General features: G+C 38.6%; 1 protein-coding gene and 1 pseudogene across 4 annotated transcripts in view; both read left to right on the top strand.

Annotated features, from left to right (window-relative positions):
• CHN2 (chimerin 2) overlaps nt 1-18,167 on the top strand; it is a 321,473-nt gene that overhangs the window by 12,719 nt on the left and 290,587 nt on the right. The gene's annotated exons all lie outside the window — the stretch shown is intronic.
• On the top strand, nt 749-12,116 carry LOC116812698 (homeobox protein NANOG-like; annotated as a pseudogene).

Raw genomic sequence — 18,167 nt, 5'->3', positions numbered from 1 at the left:
ACACATATCTGTGAATAAACTAAAAGTCATTGCATTGTTTGCTTTTAAATAGGTAAATTGTAGGGTATGTGATTTATAGCTCAATAAAGCCATTGCTTTAAGAAAGCAAAGAAATTGATATTGCAAGAAAGAGAAGGTGAATCAGTCATAAGGTGAGCAAACAGAAAAAACAAATCCATAGGTTAAGTCCTTCCTGGATAGGATGCTTGCAGTCAGATGGGAGGCATTTCAATCCATGTTCACTGATAACTTGCTCAACACATGGGGGTGCCCCTTCTCTTCCCCTTTTCATTTCCACATTCATCTTTTTCTGCAGCCAGCCCCTGACCTTCTCAGATAGTTCCATAGAGACTTGCTCTCTAGGGCTGGTTAGCTCAGCCTCCACTAGATAAATGCCTCCCTTCCCCAGTATCCCCGAAAGGCCATGGCACCCTCATCCTCACTGAAGAATGAGGGAGAGCAGTAGGTCTCCTCTGCTAATGCTGGACAAAGCAATTAGTGCATTTCTTATGACTAGTTAATTAGCTTTTTATCCAGCTTTTTAAACTCTGGGCACAACTCTATGGCCTTGAAGTAGAGTGTGAGTCATGCAGGAAGCAAGTTTCCCTACCGTGTGCCTGATGCTCCCGACTATTATTCATACAGTGATGCGTCTGTGGCTGCCTCCATATGCCCCCACTTAGATGGATGCTTGTACAGACGTTTCCAAGGATATCATCTGCTGGCTCTTTTGTTGTTTCTAATCAAAGAACCGACACCCTTTGATCACAACAGATCACAGTATTGTACTATAAAGACTTTGTTAGAAAGACTTAAATTTTACACGCTCGTAGCTGTCACAGAGGTTCTGACAGTATTTACCTTTACCCCAAACAAGTAAAGAAAAAATGCATTTGATCAGATCACATGGAAAATATGAGTGATTATAAATAGTAAATTTTCTAGAACCATGTATTGTTCACTATAAGGAACCTAGTCAACGAACATTTTTTAATACTTGCTGGTTCTGAGTGCCAGCTTGTTGCAAAAGTCCTCCTCTTCTTCCCAAGTATAGAGACTCCTCTAGGTAGATAAACTTTCTGTTAGTTGGAGGAAGATTGGCCCTGGCATAGAATTAATGAAGCTAAAGACAGACGTCTTTGGGGAACTGAGTCCCTGGGTAGCCACTTTTTGGGCAGGCTTCAGTATCCAATGGCCTGCGTGAATGTACAGGATGGCTGGCTCCCCTTCAGGTTGTTCATGGCCTTTCCTCCTTTTTCCCATAGGACACCGGAGACAGGCACCCCCATAAAATACAAATAAATGCCCCTTCATTGGAGTGTGAAGACAAAGCAAGTACTAGAACTTCTTCCTTAAGGTCTCATTCAGAGTGTTTTCCTGGCAACCCCTAGAGGAAGTGGGCACGGGCTACAGTGGCTCTGTTGTTCTGTGTCCTCCCTCAGGTGAAATCTGGCCACCCTGGGCCCCCTATGACAGCAGCACACGTGGGGATGGTATTGTGCCTTGCTCTGGCCTCTGCGGCTCCCCTGACATCTCAGATTTTAGACTTTGCTCCTCCTGCTTTCTAATGTCACAGGCTAAACCATCTCTAACAAAAGACTCACTGTTCCTGGGACCTGCTATTCACTCAAACTTTTCTCATGCTGACACCAACACATATAACACATTCACACCTCCTCACATCCTGACCAGATCATTCCAGGATGCAATTATTTTAAGGATTAGGATGTTTCACCTGCAAATACAGAAAACCCTAAAAAGAAGTGCTGAGGTACTGTGGTTGTAGACACTGCAGTATCTGGCTCTGTCTCCTCTCAGCGCTGCCCTCTTGGTCGGGGGGCCTTGTCCTCAGCCTCACTGTCTTTACAGTGTCAAGATGACAATAGCAGTCCCCCGGCATCATATCTGAAACAGAGAAGGGGAAATCTCTTCCTCCTGACCCTGTGGAAGATAAGGAAGACTTTCTCAGACACACCTGCCCCACCCCCCCAGCAAAGATCCCCTTGCCTCATTGGCTACAGCTTTGTCATATGCTTAGGTGTGAACCAATCACTGGCAAGGGAATAGGATTCCCCGGATGTACTTAGTCCAGTTGTGACCCCTTTCCTGTAGTGCAGATGGTCCAGCCTCTCCTGAAGGGGTGAGGAGGCCTGAACAGAACAGGGTTCTGGTAAGGGGGAAGAGGGAACCAAGAACATCCGCCACAATTATGTCATGAATGTCCTCAGCCCTTAGAGTCTCTAAGGCCACCAACAAAACACTGAGAATTCCAAGACACATGGCCTCTCGTAGTCAAAAAGCTTATTATAGTCTTAGTTGAGAATCAAGCAATTAGTGCAACTATTCACTTAGTGATAATATCACTCCCTGAAAAAAATGTTCTGCTAACCTATTACATTAAGATGACTGACAACTCATATGTTGTTTTCACTTGTTAGTGCTTTATGGTTTGAAGCACTTTGTTTAATGGTTATGAAAAAAATATAAATCCATTAATTTAAAACTGGATAGAGTCTTTAGCTCTAATGAGAAGTAGGACAGTGAGGGTTGAAGGTTTTGATTCTTGACAGGCTTTAACATCCCTGCGCCTGATGTAAGTTGGAACTATAGTATTAGAAAGGCAGGGAATAATAGTAGATGATTCAACCCACTGCCGGTTGCTGTGGGAGGGAATTTTTAAGGCTTTGATTTATGAGAAATAGTGATCATTAGCAGTTCTTTGTTTTTAAAACAGAGATTCCGACAAACGGTCAAGTCCAGTGGAATAAACGTATTGGTGCCTAATTGGAGAAATAATTTCAGGTTATTCACAAGGAAAAGGGAGCAGGCAGAGGGTTTTGGAGAGCAGATTCCTGTTTTTCATTTTTATGATGGGCCAGGGTGTGTAAAGATCACTGGATGAGGGGTCATGTGACCTAAGTCTATGGTAGTTCTTTCTCAGCATTTACTTTTTGTGTGTCCAGGGGCAAATTACATTATCATTTTGTGACTTTGATGCTCCTCTGTTGAATTATTAGTTTGGCCCAGATCATCTCTGAGGGTCTTAAAAATTTTATGATTTTTCTGATCTGCCTATTTCCTCTTGCCAATTTATGGTGCCTTGGTGGTCCCCCAAGGGAACAACCCTCTTGTGTGTAAATCAGTTACACTCACATATGCACATATTTCAAATAGCAATTACCAGTGGCATCATTTGTTCCAGGCACCCAGCCTGTAAGACATGAGGACTGTTGGGTGTCTGTACCATACTTGCTTTTCAGTCTTCACTCTTAGTAAGCCCAGAGGTAGTCCACGTATGTTCCAAGGCGGTATCATACAAGCCTTTCGGAATGTGACCTACACTATGAAACCCAGCACATACACAGGCACACACACACACACACCCCACACACACACCGTGCACACACCCTTACTTCATTCAATATGTACTTATTATTTACCATGTTCTAGATTTTAGAGATACTGCAATGAACAAAACAGATAAAAATTCTGGACCTTGTGGAATTTCTAAATACAGACAGACAATAAACCAAAGGAACTATATATAATTTGTATATATAAATGTGTATCTTTTATATATAATTATATCTAATAATTTATATGGTATATTAGAGGGTGATAAGTTCTATGGAGAAAAATAAAGCAGGAAGGGAGACAGGAAATGCTAGGGGTAAGGGGGTCTGAGTGTTAAGTTTAGTGGTCAGAGAAGGCTTTACTGAGAAGGTGACACTTGATGGTGAGAGAGCCAGTCAAGCAGATATTTGGAGAAAGTACATTCCAGACAGAAGGAACCGCAGCTGCAGAGTCCCAATGCAAAAGTGTACCTGGTGTGTTCCAGGAACAGAAACAAGGCCAGTAGAGTGAGAAAGGGGTAAAGAGGACTGACAGGGAGGAGGAGGCAGATCATGGAGGGCCTCATATGCCACCCTAAGGACTTTGGCTTTTACACTGAGATAGGTTGTCCCTGGAGGGTTCTAGAGGACAGTGGCATGATCTGACTTAGGTGTTTGTTTGTTTGAGACGGAGTCTCACTCTGTCATCCAGGCTGGAGTGCAGTGGTGCGGTCTTGGCTCACTGCAAGCTCTGCCTCCGGGGTTCACGCCATTCTCCTGCCTCAGCCTTCTGAGTAGCTGGGACTACAGGTGCCTGCCACCATGCCCAGCTAATTTTTTGTATTTTTTTTTTTTTTTTTTTTTAGTAGAGATGGGGTTTCACCGTGTTAACCGGGATGGTCTCGATCTCCTGACCTCGTGATCCGCCCACCTCGGCCTCCCAAAGTGCTGGGATTACAGGTGTGAGCCACCGCGCTTGGCCCTGACTGAGGTTTTAACAGATCCATTCTGGCTATTATGTTGAGATTAGACTAAACACAAATGCTGCATGTGGGCATACACACACACACACACACACACACACACACACACACACACAGAGAGAAACAGAAGTTCCACAAAGAGAGTTCATCCTGTTATGTGTGATGTGCTCTGAGACTGTCTTTTCTATTGTATTTCTACTCATTTATCTAAAAACTATCAGGGCCCACAAGTTGATTTCAGGATCCACTCTAGAGTGGTGACTGGCACTTTGGAAAACAGATTAGAAATTGGTCTAGAACTCCAAAGATGTAGCAGATTCAGTTAGCCTGCTCAAGGCATGGTTGCGGTATACAGAACACCCTATAGGCCCATAGTACTATTAAATAATAATGTTCAAGGAGATTTTGTTAATTTTTTTAACTTGCTGCACTGCATAGCACTATTTTATTGAATGATCATTTAAAAGTTTCATCTTTCCCTACATATTCAGCAGGCTTTTATTACAAATGTATATTTTAATAACTTTTTATAAAGAACATTTCAAATGTATTTAAAGTAAAGAGAAAACTATAACGAACCTCTTACCATCCAACTTCAACAATGATCGCATCATAGCCTGGTTTCACCTTCACTCCATCCCATACCCAGGATTATTTTGAAGCAAATCCCAGGCTTGGCATCATTTCATCTGTAAATATTTCAGATGGTATCTCTAAAAGATAGGGACTCTTTTTTAAAAAAAGAATACTGGGCTGGACTGAGCTGGTTACCTCCTGTTATTGTGGAGGCAACTCACTTCATCCCAACTTCTTGATACTTTTGCTTCTGGAAGTCATGCTTCTCTGACATCTTCCAGAAAAGTCTTAAAGCTGCCTTAACCTTTTTTCCCATCCACCTCTTAAATTTTTTCCTCCTCTTCCTCAATACTAACATGAGTGTGGATCCGGCTTGTCTGCAAAGCTTGCCTTGCTTCGAAGCATCCAACTGTAAAGAATCTTCACTTATGCCTGTGATTTGTGGGCCTGAAGAAAACTATCCATCCTTGCAAATGTCTTCTGCTGAGATGCCTCACATGGAGACTGTCTCCCCTCTTCTTCCTCCATGGATCTGCTTATTCAGGACAGCCCTGATTCTTCCACCAGTCCCAAAGGCAAACAACCCAGTGCTGCAGAGAATAGTGCCCCCAAAAAGGGAGACAAGGTACCAGTCAAGAAACAGAAGACCAGAACTGTGTTCTCTTCCACCCAGCTGTGTGTACTCCATGATAGCTTTCAGAGACAGCAATACCTCAGCCTCCAGCAGATGCAGGAACTCTCCAATATCTGGAACCTTAGCTACAAACAGGTGAAGACCTGGTTCTAGAACCAGAGAATGAAATCTAAGAGGTGGCAGAAAAACAACTGGCTGAAGAATTGCAATGGTGTGACTCAGAAGGCCTCAGCACCTACCTACCCCAGCCTCTACTCTTCCTACCACCAGGGATGACTGGTGAACCCGACTGGGAACCTTCCAATGTGGAGCAACCACACCTGGAACAATTCATCCTGGAGCAACCAGACCCAGAACATCCAGTCCTGGAGCAACCACTCCTGGAACACTCAGACCTGGTGCACCCAGTCCTGGAACAATCAGGCCTGGAACAGTCCCTTCTATGACTGTGGAGAGGAATCTCTGCAGTCCTGCATGCAGTTCCAGCCAAATTCACCTGCCAGTGACTTGGAGCCTGCCTTGGAAGCTGCTGGGGAAGGCCTTAATGTAATACAGCAGACGACTAGGTATTTTAGTACTCCACAAACCACGGATTTATTCCTAAAGCACTCCACGAACATGCAACCTGAAGATGTGTGAAGATGAGTGAAATTGATATTACTCAGTTTCACTCTGGGCACTGGCTGAATCCTTCCTCTCCCCTCCTCCCCTCCCTGATAGGATTATTCTTGTATGGAAACCACGTGTTCTGGTTCCCATTATGCCTATCCAGTCAATTTGATGGAGGGTAGATTGTGGTTGGAGCCTAATCAGAGAGGTTTCTTTCTTTTTTTCCTATTGGATCTTCCTGGAGAAAAGACATTTTAATAACCTTGGCTACTAAGGACAACATGATAGAAGCTGTCTCTGGCTATAGATAAGTAGATCTAATACTAGTTTGAATATCTTCAGGGTTTAGAATCTAACCTCAAGAATAAGAAATACAAGTACAAATTTGTGTGATGAAGGTATATTCCTATTTTTTGAGATTGGGAGGGTTTACTTATTTTTTAAAAACTATTGAGGTAAAGGGTTAGGCTGTAACATACTTCATTGATTTCCTCACCCTTTTTGGTTCTGTTTTACTATATCCCCTAATTTTTTGGTTATGCTAATCTTTGTAGAAAGAGATCTTGTATTTGCTGCATCATAATGACATTAGTACTACTTTAGTTGGTTTAAGTACAAATGAATGAAACAACTATTTTTCCTTTAGTTGATTTTACCCTGATTTCACCTAGTATTTCAATGAGTAAAAATACAGCTTAAACATAAAAAAAAAGAATACTGCATTACTGTAATCTTTGTGCATACATTCACACAAGCAATAATTGCCCTTTTTAGTATGATCAGCAGTGTCTTTATTCATTAGTCTCAGAAGGGAAACACAAGTGACCTTAATGAAACGAAGCCGTGGTCATGCTTTCTCCTTCCTGATTCCAAAGATGGTGTTTCTGGATGCTGCTAAAGCCCCCTGGTAAAGAAATACTTTGTTATCTCCAAAAATGAGTCAGTTCGATCCTATTTCCCTTTTTAGACTTCCATTTATGCTCAAATATGACCTCTTTTTCTGTGGCTCTTGAGTAATTATCAGTAAACACCTAGAGTAAGGCCCTAGGTCTTAGTCATCACGGTACCACCCCAGTGACTTAGCATGGTTCCTGGCACCCAGCAGCAGCCCTCACATTTTGTTAATGTTTTACCTCTTTTCCTGTGCAGGAGCTGGAATACCCTCTCCCTAGTCCTCTGGCCCGCCATTCCCTTTTATCCATATGTTATAACCTCATTAAAATCTGACTTTTCTAGGAAACCTCATCTCTACCAGGATGGATGCCTTTGTGGATCAGTATTGACTCTTTGACAGGAGCCTTCAGGTTAATCTCAACTCTTACAGAATTCCTTCTATTCCATGAATTTATTATCCTCAGTCAGCACTGTAATACTCATCTTCTTGTGGTATCTTTCCTAATCTTCACCAACAGTTTATTGGCCAGAAACTAATTGATAGGGGCTACATTACTGAAAACTTTGTCATTTCTGAAGATGATTAACAGTCATAATTTCAGACGGAGGTAGGGATATATTTTTACACTTGAATATATGTTATATACGAATCCACCATTGAATGCCTCTTACTTAATTACCCAAATATTTTATCTATGACACTTGGCAGGGAGATGGCAATATCCTGAACCTTATTTTTCTCATTGTTTCTCTTTCCTCTTTCTCATCTCTCTTTCATAAAACGTGAGTGCAGAGTGGATGCCAGCCACCATGCTTGGCTTCGAGGACATAAAGAGATATGTAGCAGTCCATTTGTAACTCTTCATTCAGTCTGTTCTCAGTGTACTGTCACTCCAGGAAGGGAGGGGCCCTTGGGTCACCAGCTACTAGCAGAGAGACTGCCACACCAGAACTTCTTGGAAACTTTTTTTTTTTTTGATGAATGACTGAGTAAATGGAGACATGAACTTCACTGTAAAGGAGTTCACAGTCCAAACTTTGAGAGTGAGTCTGTACTCTGTGAAACTCTGCAGAACTTGTGAAGTCATTAACAAGTAAATATTTCAGTTCAAACTCTTCCCTTAAATTATTACCCAATCTGAGATTTTTGTGCCCTTTCATAGATGCCAGCAGAAGTTCTGCATGGGGATTCTTACAGTGGCACAGGTACAGCCCCTAGACAGAAAAGAAGCCTGAGGCCATCCTCTGAATTCGCTGTCCATTTTTCCCAGAGTATGTGGTCCTAGCTACTTGAGGCACTCCCAACTTCTCATTCTTTCGACTTCTGTAAATGTCACAGTCTTGGGAGGCCTCCCAGAGGTCCCCATTAAGGGTCTTATTTAGCCTGGAGCCAGAACTGTTATTTGTAACTCCTTAATACCAGGAAAGCATTTTTTAAAATCAGCACACTCATCTAAGTCTGTTTCCTAAGGTGTTTTCTTCTATCTGAGTTACAATTTTATGTTCTGTGCCAGGAATCATTTACTTCTGGTTCAATAGGAATTAAAAGTACTTGTTGCTATGTCATTCCAGGGCAAGGATTTGCTTCTGCTGGAAAGTTAGGTCTTTAGTGTGTGAGTATGTGTGAGTGTATGTGTATGTCTTTGTGGGATGTTGCACATAAGTGTATGTCTGTGTAATAAGGCAGATTCAATTTCTCAGGGAAAGAAAATGTTCCAAGGACCATAACCTATGGGATAAAGTGTTAGCTAGCTACTATCTTTTCTTTTGGTTTTAAATTATACACTCCTCTTCCTTAAGTGACTGATTCTGAATATGAACGTGTTCTTTTAAAGAGTGGAAATGATATCATTTAACATTTAAATAGTTATATATAATTAATCTTATTATGTAAGCCAATTTCTTAAAATCCCCAGGTGGAGTTTGTAACTAAGCCTAAGTAATTCTCCAGGTGTAATGACTGGCAAGCTGTAGAGTAGAAATGGCAGAGAAGCAGCTATTGTTGGGAGAGGCTGGAACTTCTTTGTTGTTAGCATACATTTTAGTTGCTGAAAGAGTCCTTGTAGATTTTCCTCAAAATTAAAAAAGCCAGAGGAAGAGGAAATTACAATTAATAGCCTGGAAATTCCAATTAATCTCTCAAATAGTGATTAATTTCCAGAGACATGGAGACTCTGCAGTATATCTGAGAGGAAGGAAAAGACAATTAGGGTTGGGGAAATTGGTAGAGGATGCTTGGGTAGGTGGAAATCCCACCAGGATTGAAGACTGCACTATGATTGAGATAATTGACTAGGTTGGAAGCTTGCCAAAAACTGTATCACGTGCTGTCTCTTCCTAATGGGCAAATGTGCCCATTTTGAAACCCACTGGCCATATTTCCTAAAACTGTCTATTATCACTTTGTGGAAATGTTCAGATAAGATCTGTTATCAAATTACATTTCTTTCTTTGTCACTTTTTAGCTTATCATTCCGCCAAGGTTTTGGCCCCTGCCCTTCTTCCTGCTTCTTGCCTCCTTGAGGCTGAGCTCTTCTCTCTCCCCAGCCTCTCAGTGAGCTGGTTCAGGTCTGTGTTGGTTTAAGATAGTGGATGCTTTAAATTTAAGGTAGTGGAAACCGCTGATCTAGCCTGGAAATCACAAGGACCGATTGATTTATCAATTTTTCTTCTATAAAGGTAAAATAATACCATGGCAATTTTTTAGTGCAGATTATTGAGGCTCAGATGAATCAGAATGAAAGGGAAATTAACTGGCTCTACTTATGAAATGCGAATGCTATGTTTGTGTTGTTGGATGGATTCAGTCTTAAGCAGTTCGGAACTTATTTGTATGTACCTGAGGTTTTAACTACATAGTAATGAAGATGGTGTTAAGCTTTTACAGGAGCACGGCTTTTGATCTGCTCTTTCTCCCCAGCGTACTAACAGTACTTATTAGGAGGAAAAACCTCCAGAGAGTCAGAATAAATATCATAGTCCTTTGAACATCTAAATATATGCAGCATTTTACAGAAATAATGTAAGCGAACTAACCGTCCCTGGTCAGCTACAAAACTTAACTTTCAGAGGGATTTGACCAGCTATACTGACCTAGAAAACGAAATAAGCAGTTTGGAAAATCTGGTTTGTGCATATAATTATTTTTATATTATCTCAGGCTGTGCCTTGCAATGAGTAAACCACAGTAGTTATCTGACCTATTGCTCTACCACTGCCATTGCTTCAACACAGTAATTATGTAAGACTCAGCATGTTTTTAACTAACTAAATGCATGCGGGACATTCCTTAGCTTCAGCAGCCTATCTGGAGACTACTCAAGGGCTCTTTATCAGTCTTTCAGTCTGAATGGAAAAAGAGACCGTAAAATCATGACCTGCGTTAAAATGTGTAGACTGGGAGGGCCATTGTGGAAATATTTAATACAAGCATTTAGCACTTTTATTAGCCGAAAATGTCCTGAAAGTTATGACATGTCAAATATTTCTAATTAAAATAGAAAAGTAATCTTCATGATGAAAGAATCCTAACAGTGCTTTTTATTTGAACACAAATATTTAGTTGGGATATAGGTTATAGGATGTCTTTAAGGCCCTAAAGTCCTTTGGGTTTACTGTTTTTCATTCTAGTTCTTCCTTTAATAGCTTGGAGCAAATAAAAGTGATTTCCTTTAGAATGTGCACATGCTCCTAAGGATATCTGAATAAAAGATACGTATCTGATAATTTGCCATCTCAGCATCATCCCTTGGGCAGCAGGTTGGAAGGCAGTAGTTTAATCTGAATGTGAACTAATGCTTATGCACAAAGACGTGTATGTCTCTTCCTGGATTTGAAGGAACTGAGAGTAGAGCAGTTTAACCAGGACTCCCTAGATGGCTTATCATCCTGATGAGCTAGCATTGCAATCAGAAGACATTCACATTTGCTTAAAACATGAAATTGACTGGTAGAGTTCAGATATTAATAAAACTCGTTTTAGCCTGTAGTTTTAACCCTTTTCATCTTACATTAAAAAAAAAAGACAGCTAAAAGGAAACAATGAATTGGAACTAATTACAAAGCTCTAAAGGGCCCTGGGTGATGTTAGTCTCATTAGGGATTGTGATATCTCCTCCCACCCATCTCCCAACCCTGACCTTCCACCCCCTCATTCGCCAGCATGACTCTCTTCCCTTCTTACCTGTAACCATAAATACCAGACAGCCAAAGTCATGCCTCGTGAAGGTAGGCACGTGGAGTGGTGGAATCATACAATATCTGTGTTAAAAGGTTAAATCCTAGTAAGATAAGCATTTTAAAGTTAGGTTCTAATACGGACAAGAAGTTTAGGCTGTTTTAAATGCAGGCGGGCTCTGTCAGAGACTGATCCAGTGCTTATTATAAATCCTGAATCACGAGGAATGGGTTTTGAAAACAGTGGCCCGGGCCACATTCAGACCTGAAAAAGTCAACTCTCCTAGAGCTAAGGCCAAATTATACTCATGTGTAGTCAAGGTAATGAAAGAAACACTCGCTGTTTCCCACCACTGTGTAGGAAGCTGCTTAGAAACGTTGTTTAGGAAAGGTTAAAATTACTAATTTAAAGAGGACTGAAATAAGTCAAGGTGTATTTTACAATCTTTAGGGTAATCATTAAAATAATAATACAAGAAGCTCAATTAAAATGCTAATAAGGGAGAAAAAATATTTTAAAAAACACTCGATTGACTAAAAAGAAAGTGAAAAGAAGAAATACAGGAACAAAGAATAGGTGTGATAAATGGAAAACAAATTAAGATGGTAGACTTATAAGAAACTGTATCAGTAAATATATCAGATATAAGTGGATAAGTGGTTTCAACATTCCTATTAAAAGATTGCCAGACTGGATACAGATAACCAATTGTAGTAAGTTTAAATCTAGTAGGTTTTAAGATACTTTACTAAGTTTAAAATTTAAGATATACTATGTAGACTGAGAAAGATTGAAAGTAAAATGTTAGAAATATATATACCATGCATAAATTAACTAAAAGAAAGCTCTAACCATATTAATATCAGACGAAGTAGACTTTAATGCAAAAATTATCATGAGGGATAAAGAGAGATATTAAAGGAAGTTGGCCAGGCACGGTGGCTCATGCCTGTAATCCCAACACTTTAGGAGGCCGAGGTGGGTGGATCACGAGGTCAGGAGATCGAGACCATCCTGGCTAACACAGTGAAACCTGTCTCTACTAAAAATACAAAAAATTAGCTGGGCGTGGTGGCACACGCCTATAGTCCCAGCTACTTGGGAGGCTGAGGCAGGAGAATCACTTGAACCCGGGAGGCGGAGGTTGCACTGAGCTGAGATTGCGCCATTGCACCCCAGCCTGGGTGACAGAGCAAGACTCTGTCTCAAAAAATAAAAAAAAAATTAAAAAAAGGAAAAGTTGAAAATAAATGATTCAAACCTCCAACTCAAGAAACTAGAAAATAATCAGCAAATTAAACCCAAAGATGGTAATTGCTTGAACTGGGGAGGCAGAGGTTGCAGTGAGCCAAGATCATGCCACTGCACTCCAGCCTGGGCCACAGAGGGAGACCCTGTCTTTAAAAAAAAAAAAAAAAAAAAAAAGGAAAAGAGAGAAAAAAAAAAAAAAAAAAAAAAAAAAAGAGAGAGAGAGAGAGAGAAAGCAAAAATAAACAGAAATTATAGAAGTAGGAAACGATATATAATATTTGAAAATTAACAAAAACAACTGTGGCTTTTTTTGACAAGATTAATATAATTGATACATCTCTAGCAAACCAGTCAAGGAAAAAAGAAGAGAAAATACAATGAATTTCAGAAAAAAACAAGGGGATCACCACTACATGTCATAGAGATCAAAAAGATAATAAGATACTATGATCAATTTTATGTCAATAAATTTGACAACTTAGAGAAAATCGACAACTTTCTTTAAAAACACAACTTACCAAAATGGACATCAGAAGAAATTTAAAATCCGAAAAATCCTAAATTTATTATTTAAATTGAAGCGACAATTAAATGCCTTCCCCTAAATTTAATTTCAGACCAATATTGCTTTAGTAATAAATTCTTCCAAATGTTTAAGGAAGAAATAATGCCAATCTTACACAAACTCTTATAGAAAATAGAAAAAGATGAAACATTTCTTAAATCATGTGTGAAATCAGCCTAACCTAAGTCTGACAAGAACTTACTAGTAAAGAAAATCACCACCTAGTATCTTTCATGAATCTTAAAATATTTGTTTAGCAAATCAAGTTCAGGGATATGTAAAAGAATATGTCATGATCAAATGGGATTTATTCCAGGAATCCATGGTTGATTTAACATTTAAAAACCAATCAAAGCCTCATTAAAAGAATCAAAGAGGAAAATTATGTAATTATTTCAGTAGAGAAGACTAATTTGATTCAACACTTGGTTATAATAAAAATTCTCAACAAACTAATAGAAGGGAATTTCTTTGATGTTATGTAACTGCATACTTAATGATAAAGTAATAAATGATTTCTCCGAGTTTGGGAACAAGAAAAGATCACCAATTGGCAATTCTAGCCAATGCAATAAGCCAAGAAAAAATTGTCATGAAGATTGAAAAGAATGAAGTAAACTGTTTTCCACAAATGATGTAATTATATGCATAGAAAATATAAAATTATTGAAAATAATGTGACTTTAACAAGAATGCTGGATGCAAGGTCAGTGTAAAAAAAATCAAATCTCTCTATACTAGCAACAAATGATTCAAAAATGAAATTTTAAACCATAATTTATAGTAACGTTAAAAAATCAAGTACCTAGTAGTAAATCTTTTTTTTTCCTTCAACTTTTGTTTTAAGTTCCGGGATATATGTGTAGGATGTGCAGGTTTGTTACATAGGTAAACATGTGCCATGGTGGTTTGCTGCACAGATCAATCCACCACCTAGGTATTAAGCCCAGTATTCATTAGCTGTTCTTCCTGATGGTCTCCCTTCCTCGTCCCCCAACAGGCCCCAGTGTGTTGTTCCCCGCATATGTCCATGTGTTCCATTGTTCAGCTCCTATTTAAAAGTGAGAACATGGGGTGTTCGGTTTTCTGTTCCTGCATTCGTTTGCTGAGGAAAACAGCTTCCAGCTCCATTCATGTCCCTGCAGAGGACATGATCTCATTCCTTTTTATGGCTGCATAGTATTCCATGGTGTATATATACCACATTTCCTTTATGCATTCTATCATTGATGGGCATTTGGGTTGATTCCATGTCTTTGCTATTGTGGATAGTGCTGCAGTGAACATACACATGCATGTATCTTTATAATAGAATGATTTATATTCTTTTGGACATATACCCAGTAATGGAATTGCTGGGTCAAATGATATTTCTGCTTCTAGATCTTTAAAATCAATGTGCAAAAATTGCTTGCATTTCTATACACCAATAACAGGCAAACAGAGAGCCAAATCATGAAGGATCTCCCATTCACAATTGCTACAAAAAGAATAAAATACCTGGGAATACAGATAACAAGGGAAGTGAAGGACCTCTTCAAGGAGAACTGCAAACCACTGCTCAAGGAAATCAGAGAGGACACAAGCAAATGGGAAAAGATTACATGCTCACGGATAGGAAGAATCAATATTGTGAAAATGACCATACTGCCCAAAGTAATTTATAGATTCAATGCTATTCCCATTAAGCTACCATTGACATTCTTCATAGAATTAGAAAAAAAATTTAAAAATTAATATGGAGCCAAAAAAGAGCCTGAATAGCCAAGACAATCCTAAGCAAAAAGAATAAAGTGGGAGGCATCATGCTACCTGACTTCAAACTATACTACAAGGCTACAGTAACCAAAACAGCATGGTACTGGTACAAAAACAGACACACAGAGCAATGGAACAGAATAGAGAACTCAGAAATAAGAAACAATAAATCTAATGAGAGATGGTCAAAACCTTTACAATGAAAACTGCAAAATATATTGAGAAAAACTGAAGATTATTTAAATAAATGGAGTGATATAATCATGTGCCTGGATTAGATGATTGTAAAGATACAGTTTCCCCTAATTTGATTAATAGATTCAATGCAATCCCAATAAAAATCTGTTAATTTTTGTGAAAATTATCAGGCTGGTTCAAAAATTTAAGTGGAAATTCAAAGCACCAAGAATAACTGAAGCAATACTACCTAAAGAAGAAAAAACATGGAGAACTTACATTGTTAGATATTAAGACTTATTATAAAGCTGCAATAATTAAGATAGTATGATATTGGCTCAAGGATACATGAATAGAGCAAAGGAATAGAATAGAGTTCAGTAGCAATGGTTACAGATATATGCATATCTGCAAAGTACTTGTATCCAGAATATGTCAAAAATCTTACACAGCAGTTGGAAACGTATACTCAACCCAATTAAAATTGGGGCAAAATACTTGAAGAAGCTTTCAGAGAAGAGAATATCACAATTTACTGTAAACATAAAAAGATGCTCAACACTATTAGTCATGAGAGAAATGCAAATAAAAATAATAATGATATATCGCCACCCACCCACCAGAATTGCTAAAATGTAAAAGACTGACAATGTCAAGCTATTATCACAGATTTTTGGTGACTGGAGAAAATAATTCACTCTGTCCGTTCTGTCCTTATGGTTCAAACCCTATATGATCAGATCTTCTTCCAATTTTTGGCAGTGGCATCCGAAACCCCTCTCACTGATTTAGTCTTGCCTTGTGTCCACAGCCTTCTCATACTATCCAGGTAGATGTAGCTAATATACTCAGGTCTTCCAATGAAACACTAATTATCACCACTCCTCATATTAATCCCCTATGCTGACTTCATAGCTGTAAATTAATTTTGCCTGTTTTTGAATTTTATATGCATGGAATCATATAAGATTTACCTATGTACACTTTCATATTTGGGTTATTTTACTCAACATCCATATATTGAGATTTAGCTATATATTATGTCTACCTGTGGTTCATTCTTTTTTATTGTTGTAGGGGATTCCAATTTCTATAAATTTAATTGTATACAATTAGTATTTCTGTTATTGATAGACTCTTGGGTTGCTTCCAATTTGGGATTATTACAAAAAATATTGCTATGAATATTCTTATATACGCATATATGCACATGTTTTTGTTATATACCCATGGAATTGCTAGGTCATGAGGTATATATAATATATTCAGCTTTACACAATACTGCCCAACAGGTTTCTAAAGTGCTTTCACTAGTTTGCCCTTCCACCAGCAGTGAATGAAAATTTTAGTTGTGATGTATTGACACCATACCCATGCACCATTTCTTATTGACTTAAAACTCTTAAAATTCTTTTGACTTGGCTCTCTAAAACCCTGTAGGCAGTAAAATTCAAATCTTTTCTATTTCAAGAACAGGAAGCCTTTCATCAAGGGAAAGGTGGGCCAGACTGTTGAAAACACTGCAGGAGTAGCAGCAGCAAATGAACATGGTGGGAAGGACAGTCACAGCTGATGTTCTAAAATTGGAACATTCTAAGGGCTACTTCTGAAACACGAACAGTTAGGTGGGATTGCTGTCCAAATTAAGAAGTCCTTACTTCTTAATCATTAATGTAGTTCTTTTTCCTCCAGAAATGTTCCAATTATGAAAAATTATGGAACAATTTGTGATTAAGTGATACTCTGTGTAAACACAGTAAATATAACTGAAAAGGATAGACTTTTAGGCCATGGTCAGATACTATTAAATTTTAATTAAGTGATATTCCTAACTAAGTAACATTAAGTTATAGTGAGAAGGAACTTCACAGTACAAACATTTTTTTCTATGTGTGTTGAATGCTCAGAGCTTATTTCTAAATCCTGCTTGGTTTAAGGAAAGATTACAGGAGAGAAATTCAGAAGCTAAAAGTTCAGGGGCCATTTCTGCCATTACTAACTGTGTGACCCTAGTCACTTAGTATCTTTGTCTCAGTTTTAAGTATCTGCAGAAATTATGGAAGGTTATATCTTCTCTGTTTACCAAAGAGATTATTGTGAGGAACAATTGAAATGGCCTATAACAGCTAATCCATATGGGGATTTAAAGTTAAAGAATTTTCCACCATGTCTTCATTTCTGTATTTAAAATAATCTTATAGTTGCTAAAGTGCTATTCAAACATAAGTTATATTTTTTCATATGTTAAATCACCAGATAATCTTATTTGTTATATGCCTTATGCCATAAACAGAGCCCAGCATAGTGCTGTCTGTAAGTGTATTTTTCTCATTGTTCTTTACCTTAGTAGAAAGGAATGGAGAGAATGATTCATAATGAGTAAAACACATATCATCTCTGGAGAAAGAAAATAAGGATAAAGGCAGATTTCCATTCAGGAGAATTTATTTGGGCTTTGAAAGTAATTTAAAATGGCTATTCCCTCTGTTGGCAATTTGTAGCCTGCCTGAGTTGACACCTCCATTTTCAATCACAGCAAGATTGCTTTTAGTTGCAGGCAATTGCTAAAGCCAGAGATCCGAAATGGAGCCCTTTTCCAACTCCTTATAGATTTAAAACAGATAGAATATGAATGTAATTTTTTCTCCTGATTGTCATCAAATACTTCATGAATAATTTAAATTAATCCATAATTTGTCTAAACCAAGAGGTGGAAAGCATGGCCTAATCATAACATTGTCCTGTTGTACCTGGACATAGAGAATTAGCCTGGAAAGATTCGCTGCTACCAAATCTGCAAACTTTATTGTAGAGTAGTTGTTTGGGCTTATATATATGTACGGGCTCTAAAAGAAACAATAGCAAACAATATCATATACAGTGATGAAGTTCCCAGATCAGCCCACCAAAACCAATATATGAAAAACTGTGTGCAAGTGTGTGTGCCTGAGCGCCTTCTGACTATCCATTTCAACAGAGATGTGTATATGCATGTTTAGAGCATTATCTCCAAATATTTGTTTTGCAAAACTGGATTTGATTGTATAGGACATTAGTGCTGTAGTTTAGCATCACTCTTGGTTTCCTATCCTGGTTTTACAGGATGTGGAAAATCTAATCCAGAAGTAGAACAAAGCTGATAATTCTTGCTACATTTTGAAGGCGCGAAGAGACTGGAGCTAATCACCTGCTGTGAGCACTTTGAGACCCT

The sequence above is a fragment of the Hylobates moloch genome, unplaced genomic scaffold, assembly GCF_009828535.3.
Source record: "Hylobates moloch isolate HMO894 unplaced genomic scaffold, HMol_V3 SCAFFOLD_1, whole genome shotgun sequence".
NCBI lineage: Eukaryota > Metazoa > Chordata > Mammalia > Primates > Hylobatidae > Hylobates > Hylobates moloch.
This window is presented reverse-complemented; position numbering and strand designations above follow the sequence as displayed.